The sequence below is a fragment of the Mesoplodon mirus genome (genome assembly GCF_964341445.2).
Source record: "Mesoplodon mirus genome assembly, chromosome: 11".
Lineage (NCBI taxonomy): Eukaryota > Metazoa > Chordata > Mammalia > Artiodactyla > Ziphiidae > Mesoplodon > Mesoplodon mirus.
The window spans coordinates 99,310,393-99,335,186 of NC_138987.1; the positions used below are offsets into that span (position 1 = coordinate 99,310,393).

At 52.1% G+C, this 24,794-nt stretch overlaps 1 protein-coding gene across 1 annotated transcript in view; it reads left to right on the forward strand.

Moving 5' to 3' along the window:
* Positions 1-11,303: 11,303 nt before the first annotated feature.
* The window catches only part of TSPAN11 (tetraspanin 11), a 60,842-nt gene continuing 47,351 nt past the window's right edge, over positions 11,304-24,794 (forward strand). Inside the window, exons 1-2 of the mRNA XM_082636290.1 lie at positions 11,304-11,403; positions 13,313-13,425. The gene's annotated coding sequence lies outside the window, so the exon portion shown is untranslated. The remainder of the gene's footprint in view (positions 11,404-13,312; positions 13,426-24,794) is intronic.

Sequence of the window (24,794 nt, forward strand, 5' to 3'; positions counted from 1 at the left end):
ATGTGTTTTGCCATAAATAACAGCCCGACAACCATGACTAAAAGAATTAGGAGTTTGTTGTTCTCACATAAATCTAGAGGTAGATATTCCAGGGCTCAGACACCTGTTCAATTCTCATTGATTCTAAGACCCACTTAACTTTTTTTATTTTTTTCACTTTTTAACGTCTTGGGAATCTGGATGTGCTTTACAAACAAGTTGGGTTTTCATTAGCACCACTTATCTTTCCTAACGGCACTTAAATAAAGCTGTGTCTTACAATATTGATTGTCTTTCAGTGAAAGACAATGTGTTCTCAGGAGCGAGAAACTCTTACCCTGGGGCATTCATCCTCTTGCCTTGCCTCATGGTTGCGAGATGGCTGCCGCACCTTTGACCATCACATCCAGGTTACAGGCGGGAGGAAAACAGACGTGGGAAGGAAATTAAAGGTTTTCTCTTCTGGAGACTTTGTCTTTTTAGTTAGGAAGCGATGCTCTCTCCAGCAAATGTCCACTTTTATATTGTTGGCCAGAACTATGTCACTCAGAAGGTGAGTTTTAGGTTCCCAGGCTCGATAAAAGGGGCAGGCACAGGAGGAAGAAGGTGGTTGGTCGCTGAGTGAGCCAACCTATGATGTCTACCCCAGGAGGTAAAACAACAAGCCGAGTCTCTAGCATGTAGTAGAAGCTCCCCAAACAGCAGCTCTTTACCCCCACACACAAACAGAAATGCAAAAGTTCTGTGTTGGGGATGAGGGAGGCCAGCCCACCAAAAAACCTCACTTCTTGGAACACGACCAACACTCTCTAGGAATGCAAATGAGCTTTGCCCAGGAAAGAGTGATACACAAGCAGTTCTGCAGAACCATCTCCGCAGGCTTACACACCACTAGTTTCTGGTGCAAAATAAATAAACAAGCTGTATTGCTTTTCTCACGGATGATTTTTCTGGGTTTCCTTCACTGAGTGAAGCCCTCTTCCCGCCTCTCTTCTTGGGCGGTCTGAGCCCGGCAGCCCCTCCCAACCTCAGTGGGAACAAGCTGGGCTGGCCTGTATCCCAAGCATCCGGGCCATCCCGTGCAAGCGATCGGGCTTCTCAGATAACCGGAAAAGAGCCGAGTTCCCTTCAGTTTCTCACAGGGCAGCTCACGTAATCCTCTCGCAAATCTGCCAGCAGGGTATAAGCATTCCTAGTTGCCAAAACTACAGCTCAGATAAGTTAAGAAAATGTTCGGACTCATCAGCTGGGAAGCAAGGAGCTGAGACGCAAACCTGGTCTGTCTGGCGCCCCTCCCCTCCCCCTCCCCCTCCCTCCTCGGTGCTGCCTGCTGTTTACCTCTCAGTTTTAGGCCAGAAAAAGCAACATCAGGAGTCCGTGGAAAGGGGAGGTGTTGCAGCTGCAGGGACCTCCAGGACCCCAAGACCTCCGCTCCTCTGCCTGTACTGGGCGGGTAGCAGGCTAGAGTCACAGAGACGGCGGGAGGTCAGCCGATCCGGTTCCGTCCCGGGACAGGTGAGGACACCGAGGCCCTGAGGACTTCAGAAGAAACGGGGCCGGGACTCAGGCCACAGCTTCTGGCCACTTGCTTCTTCCAGCACTGTCTTCCAGCTCTCAGACGGCCTCTCCCCCTCAGGCACAGGCCAGGCTGAGAAGCTGCCCCCAGCCAGTCTTCCAGGTGGATTTCCATTCATTCATTTCACAAATATTTCTAGAGCAAGGACCAGGGGCCTGGCAGTGTTCTAACCACTGGAAATGCAACAAACAAAGAGTTAATGACCCCATTCTCGCAGAGCTTCTGTTCTCTTGGGGCAGACAGAGATGTTATGCAGAGTGACCAGGGGTGCACTTTAGAACTGGGGTCCGGGAAGAGATCTCCTAGGGGGTGACACTCAAGCCGAGACCGGAATGGTGAGCAGGAAGCAGCGGGCGAAGGTCTGAAGGAAGAACGGCCCCGGCAGAGGACACAACGGGCACAAGGCCTTGAGTGGGGAGAGGGTTTGGCTGTGCCAGGGAAGAAAGGAGGTCGCTGGGGCCTGATTCAGAGAGAGAGGAAAGCGACCAGGTGGCAGAGGAGGCCAAGGGCAGGTCCCGTAGGGCCCTGGGGCCAGGGAGGGGAACTTTGCTTTTGTTCTCAATACAATGAGTGGTCACTGGAGGGTTCACATGCCAGTGCCAGGAGTGCCGTGCTCTCACTTTAGCTTTGAAAAGATCATTCTGGATGCCTGGGAAAGAGCAGAGAAGGGGCGAGGATAAAAAGAGGCAGCTGAGTCGTCAGGCAGTGCCAGCAGTCCTCAGGGCATATCCTCATTAAGCCGTGAACCTGGGGTTTTCACAAGGTACCCCAACTCCAGGGGTACCCGTCACCTAATCGAAATATGGGCAGCATCCTGGTTGCTTTAGTCCCTTACGATTCTGAAAGACTCTTACGACCCTGATATGGTCATGTCAAAGGAGCAAAATAAAAACCCCTTTAGGGCTTCCCTGGTGGCGCAGTGGTTGAGAGTCCGCCTGCCGATGCAGGGGACATGGGTTCGTGCCCCGGTCCGGGAAGATCCCACGTGCCGCAGAGCGGCTGGGCCCGTGAGCCATGGCCTCTAAGCCTGCGTATCCGGAGCCTGTGCTCCGCAACGGGAGAGGCCACAGCAGTAAGAGGCCCGCGTATTGCAAAAAAAAAAAAGAAGAAGAAAAGCAAACCGATAAAAAACCAGAGCAGGATAACCTACTCAAGGTGAGAATAGTTCCCAAGCTCAAAGGAATCAAATCCAGCAGGGGGAGGAGCCTGGGACCCTCCCTCAGGCCTGTCCCCTCCCGGTCCTGGCCACACAGGGAGCATATGTGATACTCCCCGCAGGGTGAAGCTGTTGGGCAGGGCTCTCTAAAGGGCAGTTCTGACTCAATGAATCCTGTGAGCAGGGCCAACAGGCAGAGTAGGACCTCAGGTAACCTGGGCTCCCGAGAGGGAGAGAGATTCCCTCTCATCAGGGCTGCTCCCCACAGAGCCCCCCTGCATAGGCCCCTCCCCACAGTCACTGGGGAGGGCAGAGAATTTGGAATCCCAGAACTGGGATTTCTGTCGGGTTGTAAAAAAGCACTGTGATTAGATATCACTTCCTGCGTAAGAGCTAGTTTTTAGACCTTGTTGTGATCTTCCCGTGGCTAGGTTAACTGATCAATTTAGAAATGTTGCATGAATATTTGAAAAGAATGTAGAACCTTATGTATATACACTGGAATACTACTCAGCCATAAAAAAGAATGAAATTTTGCCATTGGCAGCAAAGTGGATGGACTTGCAGGGCATTATGCTAAGAGAAATAAGTCAGACAGAGAAAGACAAATACTATATGATATCACTTATATGTGGAATGTAAAAAATACAACAAACTAGTACATACAACACACAAAAAAGGCAGACTCACAGATGTAGAGAACAAACTAGTGGTTACCAGTGGGGAGAGGGAAGGGGGGAGGGGCAACACAGGGGTAGGGGATTAAGAGGGACAAACTGTTAGGTACAGAATAAGCTACAGGGAGATATTGCACAACACTGGGAACATAGCCAATATTTTATAATAACTATAAATGGAGTATAACCTTTAAAATTGTGAATCACTATATTGTACACCTATAAGTTATATAATATTATACATCAACTATACTTCAATTTTAAAAATTTTTAATTAAAAAAAGAATGTAAAATTTCTAAGTCAAAATGCCACCTTTATATGTTTATTAGTAATCTATTAATTGCTTATTAATTATATTATTCAAATCCCCTTCAGTGCTGTCCAATAGAAATGCAATGTGAGTCACACATGTTATTTAAATGTTTCCAGTATTCATGTTAAAATAAATAGAGAACTGGTGAGATTAATTTGAATAGATTTTATTTAACCCGATATATCTAAAATATGATCTTTTCAACATGTAATCAATATTTGAAAATATTCCCAAGACATCTTACCAGATTTTTTGTACCAAGCCTTAGAAATCTGACATGTGCTTTATACTTACAGCACATCTCAGTTTAAGGGCTCAACAGCTTAGTGGTTATTGACTATACTCTGTGGCTAGGGACAACTGAATTGGACAATGCAAGTAATTAAATCCTTGGTTATTTTTTGTCTACTTGAGCTGTCATTTCTGCTTTATACATTTTGAAACCATGCACAAAGATTTATGAGTGGACAAGAACAAAACAAAACAAAATCCCTCTTCTCAGACCATTAATTCTTTTGGCTTTGAATTCCATTCTCTCTGATGTTGATACTGGCATACCTGTTTCCTGGGGTAAGTGTTTCCTTGGTTAATAATCTTTTCCATTCCTTCACTTTGCAACTTTCTGTGTCTTATATTTTTGTATCCCTTTTAAACAACATATAACTGAACTTTGTTTTGTCACCCAATATGAGAGTTGTGACATTTTAATGGAGACTTTGACCAAATCACATACATTCTGAGCACTGATATATGTGGACTTATTTTGTCCATATACTTGTACTTTCTATTTACTGTGCTTTCTTGTTTCTTTTCTTTTTTGCGTTTCTTACTTTTATTGGATTAATCAGGTTTTAGGTGTTATGTTTCCTTTTTTTTTCTTTTAACAGTTTACAATTTATGTATCCTATTTCTATTCTTTTTTTTTAACCTCTAATTTTTCTTCAGTAGAAGAAAGTGGACAGTTTTATTTCCAACGCTGTGTGATTGTCAGCTAACTATCTTGCCCTTTTTTGTTGTTGTTATCTTTAATTTTAACTAATGTTAAGTTACATAGATATTTTCTCCTTGTGAAAAACAAAAATGTTATAGATTTGGTCAAATTCCTCATTGATTACATCCCCAATCCCAGTCCCCTCTCAAGAAGTAATGACTAGGACTTCCCTGGTGGCACAGTGGTTAAGAATCCGCCTGACAATGCAGGGGACATGGGTTCGAGCCCTGGTCCGGGAAGATCCTACATGCCGTAGAGCAACTCAGCCCGTGTGCCACAACTACTGACCCTGCATGCCTAGAGCCCATGCTCCACAACAAGAGAAACCACCACAAGGAGAAGCCCGCGCACCGCAATGAAGACTAGTCCCCATTCACTGCAACTAGAGAAAGCCCGCATGCAGCAATGAAGACCCAATGTGGCCATAAATAAATAAATTTAATTTAAAAAAAGAAGTAATTACTATACTTATACTAAGTTTAAAAGATATTCTTCCAACTTTTTCCATGCATTATATTATATATGTATCCACAAAAACTGGCATTTTCTGCGATTCCATTTCTAGAAATTTATCATGAAGAAATAACTGAATAAGTAGGTCAAACTATATGTGAAAAAATGCTTCATAACCACACTGAGAAAGTTTTAAATTAAAAACATTCTAAATATTCACCAATAGAAGATTGGTGAATAATATAACATATATAGATGTTATAATTTTGAAAATATTAAAAACCTTTTCCCAAAAGGTAAATCTTAAATAACATAAATGCTCCAGGAATATTTGCCATGTTTATCCAAAGGCTTCCCCTCTTCCCTGGCATATGACCTTTGAGCCTGGGAGAGCCTATGCCCTAGTTATAAAAGCAAGCTCCAGGGCTTCCCTGGTGGCACAGTGGTTGAGAGTCCGCCTGCCAATGCAGGGGACACGGGTTCGTGCCCCAGTCCGGGAAGATCCCACATGCTGTGGAGCGGCTGGGCCCGTGAGCCATGGCCGCTGAGCCTGCGCGTCCGGAGCCTGTACTCCACAACGGGAGAGGCCACAACAGTGAGAGGCCCACATACCGCAAAAAAAAAAAAAAAAAAAAAAAAAGCAAGCTCCAGAGCACTTCCAAAATAAGAGGAGAGAGGATTAGCATCGTGTGCCATTCATAACTAAAAACTTCCAGCTGTAAAGCATCAGTGTCATTTTGCATGTCGCTGGTACATTTGCTCAGCTGTCTGTCCTTATGTTTTCTGAACCCTAGGTGTGTTTTTTCTATGTTTTGCCTTAAATAATATTCTTCTGGGAAAGAAGCAGGCTGTAAAGCCCTTCATGAAGAATGCCAAGAGCGTGGCAAGCAGTCTAAGCAATGCTTTTGACACAGTTAATGAAGATCAATAATTATTTCAAGCACTAATTAGCACAACTAATGTTCGTGGTGTCATTGGAAGTGTGCCTCGCAACAGCTGAAAAACTCCTACTCCTGCTGGGGCGTCTCTGTCGTGGGAAAAATCCCTGAGCTTGTGAGGTCTGGTGCCACAATCATTTCGTTACCACCTCCTAATGAGCACCAGGACTTGTTGCAAAAAGGAGTAGCTTGGTCATCAAGCTCCCAGTGAAACGCAGGCTGAAGTCAAGCTGATCCAAACTGATCAATATTTAACATCGTGTCATTCCCCAGTCCTTCTGGAAGAGGGAAAGGTGCTGACCAGAGGCTCCTTTTCTCTATTTGTCATATGAAGAAACCGAGACCAGTCCCCACGCTCAGAGGGTAGCAAGAGTCTTAAGATGAGTTTCTCCTCATTTTAAAGATGGGGAGACCGGCTGAGTCCCACAAGCCATAGGATGCACACGTGGAGGGCAGTGCCTTCTACCTGGGTGGGTCCACCTGCAGGAACGTGGCTGTTTTTCCTGAGAAGGGAACTCACAGAGTCTATACAAAGAGTTCTCATCGGGGCCGCATCAGGACGACGGCTTAACAAGCAGGAATGTCAGGAAGCAGGAGCAGAGGTTGTCAAGGGACACTTCATCTCCTTGCAACCCTCCTGGGTACTAACTGTACATTGTGTTGGAAGACAGGCTTGTACTTAGAGGATGGAGAAGTCCGAGCTTTACATTTCCTGACCTGTGATGGTTCACGGTCCAACCTGACCGCTAAGCTGATGCACTGTACGTCCTGGGGATGGGGATGCCGACTGTGTGTGTGTGTGAATGTGTGTGTGTGTGTGGAGTGTGTGTGTAACCATCCACCCAAAAAAAAGGTGTTTTCTGTGACTGCATCTCTAGGAGTGGACATAGACACCGTTGCCAGGAATCCAGGATATCAGGTCCCGTGCTGACATGAAGGGTCCCCACGGGATCTACCCTGTACCTCCAAGCAGTGGGTGATGGCCAGTTGAGATCTAAGGGAAGAAGTCTAAATGTTATTATTATTATTTTATTTTTTTTTTTTTTTTTTTTTTGCGGTACTCGGGCCTCTCACTGTTGTGGCCTCTCCCGTTGTGGAGCCCAGGCTCTGGACGCGCAGGCTCAGCAGCCATGGCTCATGGGCCCAGCCGCTCCGCGGCATGTGGGATCTTCCCGGACTGGGGCATGAACCCGTGTCCCCTGCATCGGCAGGCGGACTCTCAACCACTGCGCCACCAGGGAAGCCCTGTTATTATTATTTTTTACATTTCTAAAGGAGTCTCTGTGAGTCCCATCCCTCCAGCATCCGTGATGCATCTTTCTCCGATGTAAGGCAGCACATGGCGCCAGAATACAGACTGGAAGCAGGGGCTGCCGGTCCCCAGCCAGGGGCAGCAGATGTGCCGCAGGCCTGGATGAGAAGCACAGGTCTCCCAGTCCAGGACTAAAACTCCTCCTTCACTGTAGCTTCCTGCTGGGGATTTCACCGGCCCCTCCGTTTTTTGTTTGTTTGTTTTTTCCCCAAATGAAGGAGTACTCTTCCCATTTTGCAGATGAGGAACTGAGGCCGAGACCCAAAAGCCAAGCCCAAGCATTTGTGACTCAGTCAGTGCTCAGAGCTGGGGCGGGGGTGGGGAAACTATGACAGTGCGGATCCTGACAATGAGATCTGTCCTCTGAAATATCAGCTCAGCCTTTGGAGGAGTCAGTGTGACCAGGAAACCATGGCCTTCCTCACAAGAACACAGGAGGAGGATGGGAATGGAATATGTCCAACTCACAGCTCACTTCCCTCTCCTCACCCAGGGGATCCAAGCCAACCCCCAGTTCCTTTCCCACAGATGCTGGATCCTCACCCGCCATCTTCTCCAAGTGTGAAATAAAATGGAACAGATCAGGGTCTTGTTAGTGGAGCAGCACTTGGGGCGGAGAAGGTCCATTCTTTCATAGAAGGTGAGGACAACACAAAGTCCAAACTCTGGAAGTCTGGGGTTTCACATCCGTGAGGTCTGACATGGGAACACTGGCCATGCGTGGCTACTGAACCCTTGCAACGTGTAAGTGCAACAGAAGGACTAAATTTTTTATTTCAATTAAGTTAATTAACCTAAACTTAAATTTTAAAACTGATCAATCGATGTGGTTACTGGAAAGCCTAAGTATGTATGGAGCAACTTAGGTTTATAAATCTACTTCTTCAATCATAAGTGTTATGAAATCCAAAAGCAGAGCAGGCACTTCCAACGTAGAGGCGGCATCTGAATTCAGATACGCTGTGAGTGTAAAATACGCACAGAGTCTGAAGACTTAGCTGGAAGAAAATGTAAAACATCTCTTTAATAACTTTTTATATTGATTCGTGTTGAAACAATCTCATTTTTAGATATAGTGTGTTAAATAAGATGTATCATTAGAAGTCATTTCACCTGTTCCTTTTTTTACATTTTTTTAATGGGGCTACTGGGAAATTTAAAATTGCACATCACACTTCCATGGGTTCGCTACTCTCGATGTTAACGTCGCTGGGGATAGTGCTGGAGAGCGGACATCCTGGCTCAGAGGTTCATTCGTCACTGGCCCTCTCGTATTGCTCAAGGTCCCTCCGGAGTATTTTGCCGTCTCCTTCCTAACTATGGTTTCAACAACACTAACTTTGGTGAACACGCACTTCCCCTCATCTTCACCCCACCGACGGCCTCTTCTCCCACTCAGGCCTCCTCCACCCTTCTCTCCTCTACCCCTTAGAAAACCATCTTCTACCACCCGTTTCTCAGGCTTTTCCTTTAACACCACCTTCTCTGGCACATCTGTGACTTGGAACTGCTTCATCAGAGGTCGAGATCCTCCCCAGAGGCCCAGGTCCTCCCCAGAGGTCTCACGGAGGGGCCCTCACATTCTGTGCTGCTCTGGCCTCTCTCCCACCACAGGCTCGGCCTTCACCCTGAATGTGGTGCCGGGGGTTCATGGCCTCTTCTCTACCCCCAACCCACCTTTCCTTTGTTCAGCTCCCTTTCTCACTGACCCTCTGTTGCAGGTTGGATTTCTGGGAAACAGACCACGCACGGAGACGGAGAGCCTGGCGTCTACGGGAGGGACTCTTAGGGACAACGCCTGTAAGAAAGCAAGAGATGAGGGCTTCCCTGGTGGTGCAGTGGTTAAGAATCCACCTGCCAATGCAGGAGACACGGGTTCAAGCCCTGGTCCGGGAAGATCCCACATGCCACAGAGCAACTAAGCCCGTGCACCACAACTACTGAGCCTGCGCTCTACAGGCCGCGAGCCACAGCTACTGAAGCCTGCACGCCTAGAGCCTGTGCTCTGCAACAAAAGAAGCGCCGCAACAAAGAGTAGCCCCCGCTCACCACAAGTAGAGAAAGCCCGCACGCAGCAACGAAGACCTAATGCAGCCAAAAATAAATAAATAAAAATACATTTTTTAAAAAACAAAAACAGAGATGGGACTTCCCTGGTGGTTCAGTGGTAAAGAGTCCACCACTGGACTTACAGTGCAGGGGACGCGGGTTCGATCCCTGGTCTGGGAACTAAGATCCCACATGCTGCGGGGCAGCTGGGCCCTCGCGCCACAACTGCTGAGCTCGCATGCCTCAACTAGAGCCCACGCGCCACAACTACAGAGCCCATGCGCCCTGGAGTCTGCACGCCACAACTACAGAGAGAAAACCCACACATCACAAGTAGAGAGAAGCCCGCATGTCACAAGGAAAGATCCCGCATGCCGCAGCTAAGACCCAACGCAGCCAAAAATAAATAAAATAAATAAATAAATAATCTTAAAAAAAAAGAAAGTGAGAGAAGTGGGACAGCAGAGAGTGAACTTGAACTGGACACAGTTTCCCCAGAAGCTGATCCCTCAGGAAGCTCTGGAGCTGGGACGGCCCTTCAGAGGCCTCTGGAGCAGAAGTAAGTCACCCGATGGGGTCCGGATGCCCCCAAGGAGGGGGGACCTGGCTCATCCTGCCCCCACTGAAGGGACCCTCTCAGAAGCCCCTGAGGAGCGCCTCATCGCCGGGTCCAGCCCCGTTTCCTTGGGCGCCCTCCTCTTCAGCGCCCCTGGAGCTGGGCCCCTGCAGGACCTGCCCTCTCCTCCGTGATGTGGCACCCAGCACTGCACACAGACCCCCGCCAACCGGGGCAGTTTCTTTCACCCACCCTTTCCCTGCTTAGACCGGGTTCTGCCCTCAGCCCGGCCTGCCCTGCCTGGTCTCAGCTTCTCGGTGCTCCTGTTGGCTCCCTCTCCCCCAGCGCCCCGAAGGCCTCCTTCCTGAGACCCTCACCCCAGGCAGCTCTGTAGACCCACCTCTGCTGCACCTTCCCCAGTCACCCCCCATTTCAGTGCTTCCTCCCCAGGGACTATTGCCGTCACCTCCCTCAGAGGCCCCCATCGCACCTCCCCTCTGCCCCCCTTTCACAGCCCGAGGTGTGGGGAGGATGGCTGTCAGCTCTCCGCCTCCATTGGCTTCCCTGGACCAGCAGCCTGGTAAATGGGTAACGGCGCTCTCTGTGCTCAAATTTGAAAAGACCACGGTTGGGTAAGCTCAGGCCTTTGCTGCTTTGGCAAGTAACAGTAACCATGAGGCCCCACCGGTTGGATCCAGTTCAGGCAGCTTTGCCCCTGCTCTGGGCCAGGGCGGGACAGATGGGCTGTGTCAACTTTGCTTTTTTCTCCAGTCGGGGAGGAGACCTTGACTCCCAGAGCCCAGGAAATGGAAAGCTGACGGCCCACAGGACTCTCAGAGGGACAGGGCTGTGATGGGGTCTTCCTTGTGTACATGGGTCTGGGGGGAAGCGGGGAGGAAGGGGGGGCTCTTTGTGATCACACGGGCCGGTCCTTAGAGTCCCCGCACACCCCCCACGGCCAGCTTCCCCCAGTACCCTGTGGGGTTTCACGCCCCACTAGGGGCCCACTTGGGCGACAGGGAGACCTCCGGGAGGCCCGGGTAGGGTGTCTGCAAGCCGCCCGATTTCCATCCATCCATCCACCCACCCATCCATCCATCCATCCATCCCCCCTCCTCGCAGGGACCCCCGGGGCCACCGCACAGCTGCCCTGACTCGGACTGGATTCGCTTCGTGCGCTCCGAACGGGAGAAAGGCCAACCCCAAACAAAGACGGGCGGCCGGCGGGGCGGCGGGAGAAGGAGCCCGGGTATTGGAGGGGCCGGGGGTGGGCGCTCAGGAGGCGGGGCGCGGCCGCAGGAAGTGCAGAGCGAGCGCGGGGTGAGCGCGGCTGTGGTCCTCACCCGCTGGCCCTGCAGCCCCGCCCCGGCGCTGGCAGCCCTCGCTGCGGAGCCCGCGACCGGTGAGTGCTTGGCGGGGGCGCGGGAGGGGGCCCGGCGGCCGCTCGGGACTCCCGCGGGAGGGGCTTGGAGTTGCGTAGCCGAGCGCGGCAGCCGGCTCCCGGGAGGATGGGGGCAGGATGGGGCGAGCACGCGCCGCTGGCTGCTGTGTTCCCACCCGTCCTCCCGAGACTGCCCGTCTGCACTTAGTGTCTCGGGAGGGAGCTCGGGTCCTCGGTGCGCGTCCGTCCCTCCTGCAAACGTCATTCTCTTTGTCCACCCGGACTTCTGGTGGCTCTTATGCACGGGCCCGAGGTGACAGGCCCAGAGCCATCCTAACTAGAATGGGTGCAGTCCTTGGTTCGGTGCCCCCGGCAAGGGCTTGCCCAGTGTTGGCAGCTGGCGTGCCTCCTGTGCGGGCACAGGATCCTTCTCGGTGGGTCCGTCTGCCTGCCAGGGTGGTCCACAAGTTTCATGGGCGCATCTGTGCATTTGGGGGAACCCGGCTCTGCAGGCCCTGTCACCTGTGTTTCCTGCCTGTTCCTGTGCCTGCAGCTGGCTGGCTGGGTATGGAAGGACAGGAGGTGTGGAAGGTTCTAGATGTATTGTTTTCACCAGCTGTACGTTCACACACATGACTTGGCTGGAAATATGAAAGGGGCTCAGGAGGGCATCTCAAGCTGGGTCTCAGTTGCCGAGGGTGCGGGGGTGAGTGCTGGCCCTCTCAGCACATGGGCACCCACTGTGGGGCAGGGTGGCGTGGAGAGAAAAGGGAGCTCCTGGAAAAACCCCAAGTGCACCTTAGGGCCTAGGGTAGGTGGACGTGTGGGGAGAGACCTGGGTGGTATTCGGCCGGAGTGGGTGGTCTGTGGTTAGCTGTGGGCAGCTGGATTAGAGGTGGAGTTGGAGACCTGGGTTTGAACCAGAACTTGGTGGAGGGTCACCACGGCAGTAGCGTGTTCTCTGCGCCTGTCACCCTGGGACTCAGTTGCTTCGTGTGCAAAATGGGACTAATGACTGCGGTCCTACCCACCTCGGGAGGTGTCTGGAGGCTCAGGTTAGCTAAGCAAAGTGCTTTGACAGCGGGGAGGCTCCAGGGACAAAGGGTGAAGGCCAGGCCCACGGGCGCGATCGGGCTTTGGGGAATGCCTCGGGGGCCAGGTTTATGGGCTGCAGCAGGAGCTGTCTTCACACCGCTCCCTAGAATATTCCAGAGATAGGAGTGTCTGCCCAGTGCCGGGCCTCGATCCCTTGGAGTGTGAGGTATTCGCAGGCCTGCCTGGTGCTGTCCCTTTGGTGTGGATGCTTCCACAGCACAAGAGGACAGCCGGCTTGGCAGGTCTTCAAATCATAGCCCTGGAGCAGCTCAGGTGTGCAGAGACCCTCCTCCAGGCGAGCTGGGACCTTCACACCCACCGGCTGGCTTTTCTCTGCTTGTCACTACCACCAGAAGCAGTCAGGCCACAGTTCAGGCCAGGGAGATGGCAGAGGAGGGAGCTCTCTGTCCCTGGTCACCAGCCTCAGTGTTCCATCTTCTGGTCACAGGGCATCCTCTAGGACCAACGCTGTACCTGCCGAGGAGGGCAGGGAGGGTGTCAAGAGTCCTCACGGCCCCAGACACCGGGTTGTGGTTGTGGTTTGTCACCCCTGGATGTCACCTGTCACCAAGGCTTCTTGGCCCGTAGTAGCTGCTTAGTAAAGAACCCTGGAAACCCCAGTTCAGTGCAGCTCGGCTTCCTACCTGCTGTGTGACCTGGGGAAAGTCCCTTCACCTCTCTGGGTCTGTTTCCTCGTTGGTCAAAATCAGCATCTTTCCAGATCATAGTTCTGGTCTCAGCTCACATTTCACGTCCTCAGAGAGGAAGTGACCCTCTATCCAAAGTGGCCACCTCCTGGCCTCAGTCACATTGCCCTGATCTGTTTCCTTCCTAGCACTCTCCGCACCATCTGAGCCGCTCTCAGCTGCATCCAGCCACACTGAGAGCTTTGCCGAGGAGGGACCTCCTGTATCCTGTTACCTGCTGGCTCACCGCACCTGGAACCTAGTAGGTACTCCGGAGAAGCTGTGTCAGAGAGTGAGTGAGTAACTCAGTAAGGGAGATGGATGCGTGTCTTTCACACTGTGCTCCTGGGAGCTCGTGATGGGTCAGCGGGCCCATAGGCAGGGCCCCGGGCCCTGCACACCCCAGCTCGGGACTGATCTGAGTTAGAGGCTGGCTTCCAGGTAGGACTTCCCTTGAAGGAAGGGCCCTCCCATTAAAATAAAGCGAGAAAACCATTGCATCCGAAGACGATGGGGCCTTTTCAACTCCAAGTTGAAATAACAGTACTGGGACGGGGAGTAACGCACACTCAGCCCTTGAGGATGACCAGAGGCTGTGGTTCAGAGACGCAGAGCTGTCATCCCATCAGGCATCACTGCTTGGCCGTGGAATTCATGATATGGTTGCTTTTTTGCAACTGGTTTAATTTCCTGAGCTTTGGGTCAAGATTAATGTGAAGAGGATTCTGCATCAAGGGGTATGCAGGGTTCTGGACCAGAAGGAAACAGTGGACATCACAGAGTGGACAGGAGACACGCTGATGCTGGAGAGCTGCCTGTGTGGGGTTCCCGTCTGCCATCCTCCTCCTTTGGGTGTGTCCCAGGCAGACTGCCCAGACGCACATGTCTCTCCCCAGTAGTTTGCTCGGCCTGGTTTTTCTCAAGTAGTTGGTGGTGGAGGACGCCCTTCTCTCTGAGTGATTCCTGAGCCAGGAGAGGGAGGTGGATGGCGTGCCATGCCCTGTATTTAAGCAGCCACGGAAATCATCCCTCCTTCGTCGCTTCTTGTAAATTCATTTGTGAATGGCGGTGTGACTCCCCTGTCTGGTGCTGTGCCCAGGTTTGGGGCACAGAATACAGTTCATCACCACCTTTGCTAACCCCCAAGGGCTGGGCATCAGTAGTTCACCCAGGGACGGGGAAGGAGGTTGAGTTGTTTGCGGGGTTGTTTTAGGTGGCTGGTTGAGGAGAGAGACGGGGGGAAGTGGACAGAGGCACTGAGTGCAGGACAGAGCCCTCTGCTAGTTCCTCTGACTGTTGACCTTGCTTCTTGTACGCGTCCCTGCTGGGCTGACTCTTGTGCGTTCCTGGGTCCAGAAGGTTTAACCTTCCAAGAGGGCACAGGCAGAGGGCAGAGCCGATAGAGGTGGTGGAGGGGGAAGGGGGTTCCGGGTGGGGGGGGCGTGGTCAATAGTCTCACGTTCCCTGTGTGCCTGCCAGAGCCTTGGTCCTCCAGGCCTGAGAGTAATAAAGACCCAGCCCTGACCTCCGAGCATCCTTTTGTGAAGGAGATGAAACTTACTCCCCGGAGGAGAGGCGAGAACAGCTGAGTGCAGACTGCAGCGGGGGCGGGGAGGGGGGGTCTCATGCAGGCCACAGCTGGAGCTCAGAGAAGGGTCGGGAAAGCGCGGGGGGAGGGCAGAGAGCCCGGGGCGGTCAGCTGTCCAGCCTGGAATCTGGACTCTGCCTTCTCCTGAGCGCCTTCTGTGACCTTTGCTGCTCTGTAAGTGGAGGAGACGGTCTCTAGGTCATAGCCTGGCTTCAGGTCCCCGAGGTTCCCCCCGTCCAGGCCAGCCCCGTCCCTTACCTCCTCTGGGTGCCCTTCCAAGTGGGCCATTCCCCTCCCCACCTGGCTTCGAGAGGAGCTGGCTGTATTCCAGAACTTCTCCCATCCATGCTCACTGCCCCCCTCCTCTGGGGCTATGCGCATGGCCCTTCTTAAAGGCTTAATTAGCTTTGCTGTCAAATACCAAGAATTCAAGACTTGAGGATGTTACAGAGGTTGAGGAAATGTTCCGGGAAGTTGCTCCGCTGGGTCCCTAATCTGAGATCACGGGGAGGGTACTCAGACCCTCTCCCGTGGTAATGTGTGTTGGCGGGGGGAGGATGCCCTGGGATTCTGTGCTCCTGGGGCATCAGGTCAAATGCGGCATCAAGGAACCGTGGGTCCACATGCTGTGTGTATCTCCCCAGCTCACATTCATGCCCACCATCCCATGAGACTTCACGTACAAAACCCAAGTTCAAAGATAGATTATTAAGAATTCTGAGATGAAACAGCCGACCATTAAACCAGGCACGGGGCCCTGTGAGGCTATACTTGTTTCTGGCCCAGGAAGCCAGCGAGGACCCTCCTGTGGGTCACAGTTGTGGATGGTGGCCCAGTTAGGGCAGAACTAATCCTTTAAACAAGTGGGCTGGTTAAGTGCTCTCGGATCCCTGTTTGTGATGTATATCTTTGGAAAATGCTGGAGGCTGCCGTTTCCTTTCCAGGCCTCCACCCTTCTGCTTTAAATCATTTACATTTTTAAAAAGTCAGCTTAGGTCGTTCACTAACAGGTTCTAGGGGTTTTTTAAGGTTCAGAAGAAAAGAACAAAAGAAAGAAGTAGAGGTGGGTGTTGTCCGTTTCGTCTGAGCTCTGGAACAGATTAGAAAGCACAAAGCCTCTAGGAGTTCTGAGGCCCGTTTAGAGAAGCTCACCAGCTGCTCCGGGTACGATGACTTTTAGGCCAAAACTGAGTAGATAGGTTGGGACAGAGGAGGGAGTGGCCTAGTGACCGGCGACCCAGGGCTCTCAGGGTTGGAGAGGAGGGGGAGGGGGAGAAGGGGCCACGGGCAGGGGCCACGTGACTCCACAGTTTGGAGTGTGTTTTGCACACACAGAGACTTCAGGAAGCCAGGAATTTTATTCCAGAAGAAAGAAACTCCTCTGTCTGTGGGCAGAGAGGGTGAGACAGGAAGTTAGGACTAGGAGCCCTGGGAGAGAATGAAATACTCAGAAGGCAGTTTGCACTTTCTGACAGCTCTGAGCATGTCACTGAGGGCTTTTAAGTTGCTGGAACCCGAAAGTTCCAAGCGAGTTCTAGGAAGCAGGTACTGGTACCGTGAGCTGGAGGAGGGTGGAAGGAAGCCCACCCGCCGCCCCCCCCCTTTTTTAACATCTTTTTTAGCGTATCATTGCTTTACAATGGTGTGTTAGTTGCTGCTGTATAACAAAGTGAATCAGCTATACATATACATATATCCCCATATCTCCTCCCTCTTGCGTCTCCCTCCCCCCCACCCCTCTAGGTGGTCACAAAGCACCGAGCTGATCTCCCGGTGTGATGCAGCTGCTTCCCACTAGCTATCTGTTTTACATTTGGTAGTGTATATATGTCCATGCCACTCTCTCACTTCGTCCCAGCTTCCCCTTCCCCCTCCCCGTGTCCTCAAGTCCATTCTCTACGTCTGCGTCTTTATTCCTGTGCTGCCTCTACCACCCCCCCTCCCTTTTTGATGTAGAAAGGAAAACTGGGTTAGAAAAAAACAGTGATGATAACAAGTAAAAGATTAGCGGGAGAAACCATGTTTATATCGTACCTTTAGTTCCTTTGAATCGGTCTGCCTTCTACCTTGGTTTTAATTTACTGTATGATTAATGCTGATTGTGAGCTGCCGTTTCCATCATTAGATTTAATAGTTGCATAACGGGCTGTTCTCCAGGGCTCTGCAAACTGTTTTTGGATGACCTGCAAGCTGAGGATGATTTTTACCTTTTTAAAGGGCTGAAACAAACAAAAAACAAAGAAGAACATACAGCAGAGGCCAGAGGCCCACAAAGCCTGAAACATTTGAACTGGTCCCGTGCAAAAACGGTTTGCTGGGCCATAGCCATCAGCCCCAGGCTGTGATCATGGACAGCTCAGCGCACCCAGGGCTCCGGATGTGGGCACCGCGGCTGGAGGGAAGCTTAGCCTCTGAACCAGGGTCTCTGGGCTGCTCCCCTCTGAGATCCCGACCGAGTTCACCTGGGGTGAAGCCTGGGAATGGGTTTTTTTTACATTCCTTGGCGGGAGGGGTGGGGAGGGTGTCCTAGTGCAGCTAACGTTGAAGATCACTGCCCTAAGGCAGTAATTCTCAAAGCGAGGTCTTCTACCTGCAGTGTCTACAGTGTCAACCTCCCCCAGCTGGTTAGAAATGCAAAATTCTGGACCCCACCTGACCTGCCAACTCAGGAACTCTTGGGGGGAGGCGGGGAGCAAACTGTGTTTTAACCAGCCCTCCAGGGGATTCTGATGCACCTCAAGTTTGAGACCACTGCTCTCAGGCTTGGCCTTTCAAACCTAAACCTTCCTGTTTGCAGGCGAACGTCAGAGACGGTTAGGTGGAGAAGGCAAGGTGGGAGGAAGCCAGCAGGAGGGGATGGCGAGGCCTCGAAGGTTATTTCAAGGCTGGACATAACTGTAGTTGTTATTTTATGCACAGCCAAGGCCCGGGGAGGTGAAATGGTTGCAGGAAGCAGAACTTGGGACTAGAATAACACTACCTCCTACAACAATCATGTTATCCTTAACAAATATCATGAATAGCAATTTTAGCTTTGAGCTCTAGTTTTCTTTACTACATATGATTGTCTTCTAGTACATTAACTTGCAGAAGGTACCCATTTGGTAAATGCAGGGATTTAAGCACACGTCTGAGCTATCTTGAAATCATTTAAATGAACATTATACGTGCCTGGGAAGTCGGAAGGCTGGATTGCTGACCATCACCTCCTGACTGAGGGTGAATTCTGTTCTCCCAACCACTCCCTCAAGGGGAGGCAGATCCCCCCAGGGTACTTCGCCCCAATTGCTGGCCCTCCAACGATGTAGCACATGGGGCATTTATAAAAATGGCATAGGGATTAGAACCTACTGATGTCCTGCTATGTGCCAGGCACTGTGTGAGGTTTTAACATACATTATCTCCTACAATCATCACAGGCTGTTATCCCCATTTTATAGTTGTGAATGTTGAGGCACAGAGAGGTTAAAGACTTTCCCCAAATCCCGCAGCTAACAAACCCAGGGATGTCTGGCCTCAGGATCGGTGGAAGTGGAGGGGAAGCTTGCCCACAATCAGGCATTAGGTGGCATTTCAATAAATCTAAGCTGGTGAGCCTGTGAACACGTAAAGCAATTATTCCCTGTTCTCCTAAGCCTTGCCCAGTGTCCTGGGTGTCCTTGGAAGGGTGTGAGTCCACCCAAAGGCTGGACTGCTGATGTGCCACCTTAGAAAGAATTCAAGGACCAGAGGCACATGAGCATCCAGAGATAAAGATTCCATCTGGGTTGTCAAAAATGCAGTTGCTCCCCACAGAGCTGGCTGGGTTCTTAAATTCTTCCTTCCTCATTTGGAAAATTAGCAGCTAAATTGATAGACAAATTTTACATCTTACATACTATCATCTCTATCAGTAGTAACAAGGCATCCTTTGAGAGTTTTCGCGTCTCCAGAGCACTATACGCTCCTTAGCTCCTGATGTCCTGGTATTGGTGGGCTTGGTTATGACCAGGGCCAGCAAGAGCTCAGAGATCATGACCACGGGGCAGCGCTGGGAGTCTGCAGCTCCCCCCAACCCCCAAACTAGGACTGAGGACCAGAGATATGGGTTTGAGTCCCAGCTCTTCCCAGTCTTACCTGGTGAGAGTGGAGAAATGGCCTCCACCCTCTGGGCCTCCCTGGCGAAAACACGTGAGGATGAACTGATGTCTAAGTCTCTACTCCACCTTCTAGACCTGGGACATGCAGGCAGCTTTCCAAACCTTGGGAACAATGGGTAGTGATGCTCCTGGTGATGATGTAATTGGTACCCGATTAGGGAGCCAATGTGGGCAATAGCTAGGGCGTTCTGATGCCAAGTCCGTTTCTATAACATCCTCCCTCTGGAACTCATGGAACTATAGTTCTTTTTTGGAAAGAATTAGGGTAACGGTGCGGGGGTTGCTGGTTAGTTGCCATGTGAGTACATTATTTCCTTGCCCAGAAAGGTCAAGTATCTCTAAAAAGACAAGTTTGTGTATGCTTGGCTCTCCTGTGGGGGGAAGATTCTAATACCTTCCAAGGTGGGGGGAGGTTTCTAAGTCCGTAGAAAATATGTTTTCACAGACCTGGGATGAAGAAACATGGTTTATTTATCAGGGAGCTTAGCAGCTTCCAAACTCTCTTTGATAAATTACATCATCTCCTGGACTTAAGACCTAGCAGATTTACATCCAAGACCCAAAGTGAAAATTGGAGTTTAGAATTGGATGCATGAATGTCCTCTCCCGCAGCCTTGCACACACACGCACAGAGATCCACCATCCGTGTGCTCTGGCAGAAAGCAAGCTGAAGCGGGGTCTGGATACCCGGGACACCTGGCTTCCTCCCCAGCTTGGCCTCTGCTGCATCCCTGGGGCCCACGGGGTCTCTGAGCCTGTGTCTAAGACACAGCCCTTCCCGTAGGAGTTCATAGTCCAGGTCTTATCTGTACCTATCCAAAAAAGGAACCTTAACCTTTTTGTGGAGCAAAGTCACAAACCCCTTTGGGGATGTGCTAAAACCTATGGGACCCCAGCACGTAAATGGTAACATTTTTCCATACAGTTTCAGGGGCCTCCACATTATAACTCCTTGGAAGGAATGGTCTTTCAGGCTTACTTCTCAGCCACGGTGTCCTGCTCCAGAGACAAGACAGGCACTGTTTTGAAAGCAAACGAGAAATTGTACCAATCCTCACCTCTGGGAACGGAGATGAATTTTTGCGTCATTTGGGCTTTTTTTTTTTTTTTTTTTTTTAATTTCCCGATGCCTGGAAAGGAGTGTCTGTGCCTTTCTGAGTCCCAGGAGCAGGTTGTGAATGTCCATAAGCCAAAGTCACGTGCACCGTGAAATAGGCTTCTACAGGGCCCCTCCTGCCCGCCAGAGCATCCCCCCTGCAGCCTGGCTGGTCCCTTAGAGCCACAAAGCCTTCGAACCGCCGTTGATCGTCCCCTCGATGGAGGTACTGCTGCTGCCGGTGTGATGGGGGGGGCAAGCTGCGCTTCACCCACACTTACCCCTTCCCTGCTCAGTACCCACAACGGAGGAAGCGCACCCTGGTCTCTAAGAACAGCATCGCCCCCAGTTCCTCTAGCTCCAGTGTGAGCCCCGAATCCAAGCTTGGGAGGCCCACGGGCCCAGAGTGTCCCCTGCTTCTGCCAGGCTCACTGGGGGGCTGTGGATGTGGGGGGTTTCCCTCCACTCTCAGGGTCACGTTCACCCAGCCCTTCTGACCTTCTGTGATTTCTACAAGGCACTAGCAGCCGGGTGTCGGCTGGACCACCGATGGGTGGATGGCGGAGTGATGGGAAGACCTGCTTCCAATGCTTCCAGCCTAACCCTGCGCCAGAGGCGCTGGAGCAGAACTGCCTGGCTGGCATCTCCGGCCACCGCCTCCTCTGGGCCTGTGTGTGGTTGGCAGCCCTTTTGCTCGGCCCTGGTCACAGGGCCTCAGCCCCCCAAGGTCCCGGTGCAGCTTCCAAAGACCCAGCCCAGGCTCAGGCTCCCTGGCTGAGTCCAGGGCCTGGACAGTGTGAGTCAGATGCACTGGGAGCCACCCTGGGGGGAGAGAAGGGGCCGGTCCTCCTGACCCGGGGTCCCCAGGCCCAAGCCGAGGGCACGGAGCAGGGCAGAGCGGAAGCCTCCTGGCGGAGATGCTCTCGCCATCAGCTGGGAGCTGGGCAAGAGTCAGCAAAGCCTGATGCCACAGCCCAAACTGGAGAGCCACCCACCTAGTGAACCGGCCTGGCAGGACCCAAACTAGGACGTGCTCCTGGGGGGCCGGCACCAGGAGCCTGGGCAGGACGACCGGCCACGCTGTCTGGGAGACGGGGGAGCAGCACGGGGAGTGGATGAGGGGGTGGATTTGTATTTCACACTGACTCGCGTGCCCTTGGGTGAGTTTCCTTGTCTGTGGGCTGGGGATGCTAAGAGCACCGACCGCTTCGTCCTGCTGAGAACTGCTCACCCACTGGCCTTATTATATATCTGTGCAAGTGACCTAAGGTGGTGACAGTGGTAAAGTTTATGTTATGTGTATTTTGCCACAATAAAAAAAGAAAGAGAAAAAGTCGGGTGGGGTTGAGGCCCACGGGGACCATCACAAGCCGAACCATCTATCAAGTGAAAGACTTCTCAGATGATCTCGGAGGTCACTTCCAGTTCTAAAAATATCTTCTGGGTCTATGATACAGATTCCTGAGATTTAGACACACAACCCCCCCCCCCACCCCGCCAGCTCTCCCCTGGCTCATCTGACCATGGACAGTGCAGGGTGGCTATGGAGTTAAAGAATAAAGAAGCTCACGCCTGCATGGTCTCAGAGAGCACTAGAGCGGTTTTCTTTGTGGTTCGGGCTTTAGGGGGAGTGGGGGAGGGGAGACAGTGATCAAGTGAGCTTGAGTGGGGGAAGGGGGCTTAACACACCCCTTCTGCCAGAGAAGCTGCAGTTTATCTGTTTTATATGTTGAGGTTCTACCAGAAAATTTACTTAAAAGAATGTCCTGGGCTTCCCTGGTGGCGCAGTGGTTGACAGTCCGCCTGCCGATGCAGGGGACACGGGTTCGTGCCCTGGTCTGGGAAGATCCCACATGCCGCGGAGCGGCTGGGCCCGTGAGCCATGGCCGCTGAGCCTGCGCTCCGCAACGGGAGAGGCCACAACAGTGAGAGGCCCGCGTACCGCAAAAAAAACAAAAAAAAAGAATGTCCTGTTAGAACACCAGCGTCCTCATTGTGTAGATGAAGACACCGAGGCACACAGAGGGGCAGTGACCTGCTCGAAGTGCTGGTGCATAGCAAGGGGCACCCTGAATTAGATCCCCTGGGCCCTGCCCTCCCCCGTCTGCCGACGCCTCTGTACACACCACACCGTGTCCATTAGGGGACATTCCTAGCATCACTGTCTTTGCGGATCACGGGAAGGGAGGACAGCCCTCGGCGCCTGTCCCTCGCCTGGGGTCCAGGACACATGCTTTCCCCCCCCAACCAAATGCCCCTCGTGCTGAGCAACAGCCTTCCCTGGGGGTCATGACCAAGCAGCCCCCCCCACCCCTGCACAGGGCCTCACGCATGTGTCTCCACGTGGGTGATGAAAAGAGCAGCTCTTGCTCGGTGGAAAGCTTAATCCATTCATTCAAGAAGATCAGGGAAATTATAATATAGATCCATCTCTGAGTGTGGGAAAAATTATAGACTGTGTTCTTCGCTATGATTAAGCTGGTTTTAGTTGGAGCAGTAAGTACACCTGACAGCAATGCGTTGTTCTTTTTAAAGGTGCTTTTGAGACCCAGCGTATCAGAATTAAAACCCTGCGGTCTTAGTTCAGAGCGGCGGTGCTTTTCCTTGGTGGGTTGAGGGTCTCACGTCTCATCATCAGCCTCCGCTGCTCCCCTAGCCTGGTCCACCTGTGCAGGCCGTGGTGGCTGCAGAAGGACTGGGTGAGGACGTGAGGCTTCAGACCTTGGTGGTGAAGAGAAGGGGCTCTGGCGATAATTTGATTCAGGGGAACATGGGAGACCCGGGAGAGAGTATGCATGGCGATTTGGTCCAGTTTGGGAATCGTACACCTGAGATTGCATCCTGGCTCTGTGTGTGTTGGATCAAGGAAGAATTTGCTGCCCCTAGAGGTGGACTTGGAGCAGAATTTTCTTCTTCTTTTTCAATGGGATGTCACACAGAGAAGACTGTGACCCCTAGAGATACAATTCAGTTAGAGGCAAGGCTGAATGGCTGTATCAGACACCTGACAGGACAGTGGCTTAAAGAAAAAAATGGCTTTGTCTCTCTTGGAACGGTCCAGGGTAGGCAGGCGGTCCTGCTCCACAAGGTCCTGCAGGGATCTAGGATCCTGCCTTCTTCTTTCTCAACCATCCCCAAGCGCAGTGTGTGGTCCCCAGACAAGCAGAATCAGCGTCCCCTGGAAGCTTGTTGGAAAAGCAAATGACCAGGGTGGGGCCCTGGGGGTGGGCCCAGAAACCTGTGTTTGTAAAAGCCTTCCAGGGAATTCTAATAGACTCTACAGTTAAAGAACCATTGCTCTGAGGGGCTGTCCTTGTCTGCATGGTTGAAACTGGGTTTCAGGCACATCTGTGGCCCAGCTCTTGGGAGGGGGGAAGATTGTGGAGATGTGCAGGGGCAATATTTTAAGGCCCAGGCCTGGAAGTAGCATTTCTACTCACGTTCCTTTGTCAAAAACTACCACACAGCCAGATACAGCCACTTAGACGGTTGGGAAATGTAGGCACTGGTTCGGTGGCCACGTACCCAGCTCCAACTCCATTATAATGGAAGGAGGGGAGGACAGCTTTTGCTCGAACACTAGCCGTCTTGACTACCTGGTGAATCAAACTAAAGTAAGTTTCAGTGCACCTCTCCTCCTCTAGAAATAGGGGAGGTTATCTACCTACAGGTCACAGTTTAGTTTGTATGTTTAAAAGGATCCATGGGGTGGGGAGTTGTCAGGTGTACCAGCCCCCGAATGTCTTCCCACCCTCACGGGGCTTGGGCAGCCCAACCCTGAGGTATCCACCCCACCTGCCCACCCACTGTATATTGTGCTGCACAGTCCCTGCTTGGCAACTTCCAGTAAAAGTCAGGATTTCACCCAGCTGGTCCCTTGAGAAGGAGGGCACCCAGGCTTGGCCGGGAAGGATGGGTGGTAAGGATCCTGGTTTACTGGAAGGGAGAGAGAGAAGGCAGGTAAGCAGCTTGTTAAGTGGGCAGCCGTGCACACCTGCTCAGTCCCAGGGCAGCCGTTCATGGGGACTCTGATGTGTGCGGCTCCCCTGGAAGTTGGGTGAAGCCCTGTCTGTGTCTCACCCCCACGTCCCACCCTCTGCTGAGTCCCAGCAGCCTGGGCTCTGGGGACTTCCTGCTGCCACTGCCCCTTGCCTTACAGATCCTGAGCGCGCCCTGAATGGACCACCTCTGAACCTCCATCCTTGCTATGCAGGGCTTCTCGGGAGGTGTGTCCATGCGCCGAGGACCAAACTTGGACAGGAAAGTCAACCCTGGATGGAGGCGACTTCTCTCCTCCCCTCAAAGCCTACGGAAAGCTCAGACCTGAGGGGCCTTGACCTTGACTTCCCTGACACCAGGACCTGATTTTTCGGTGTGCCAGGGGAGCCTCAGCCTCCTTGTTTATAAAATAGAAGTGATAGAAACGGCTTCGCTGAGCCATTGAGACAGTTAAAGACCTGGCCCCCATGAGGGGCCCACCGCTATTCACTGGCCGAAGTTACAGAGGGCTGGGGTTTGGGGACTACCGGCCAGAATCTGGGCGAGGCGCCGGGGCTGGAGATGGCTTCTCTGTGCTCTCAAGCATCTTGTCTCCATGAGTAGGAAAGCATACGTTTCTGGTGCAGAGCAGAATGACCTGCCTCCCTCGGATCCGGCATTTGTTTATTGAATGAGCTACTTTCAGACCCAGTGCGTGCACACGCCACCGTGATGCTGAGCCTTCTGCAGGAGGCGGGGGAGGAAGCCAATGTATTTTCCGGCCCTGAGATCCCACTGGGGCGGCCCTTAGGGGCTGTGGGCTTTCCCAG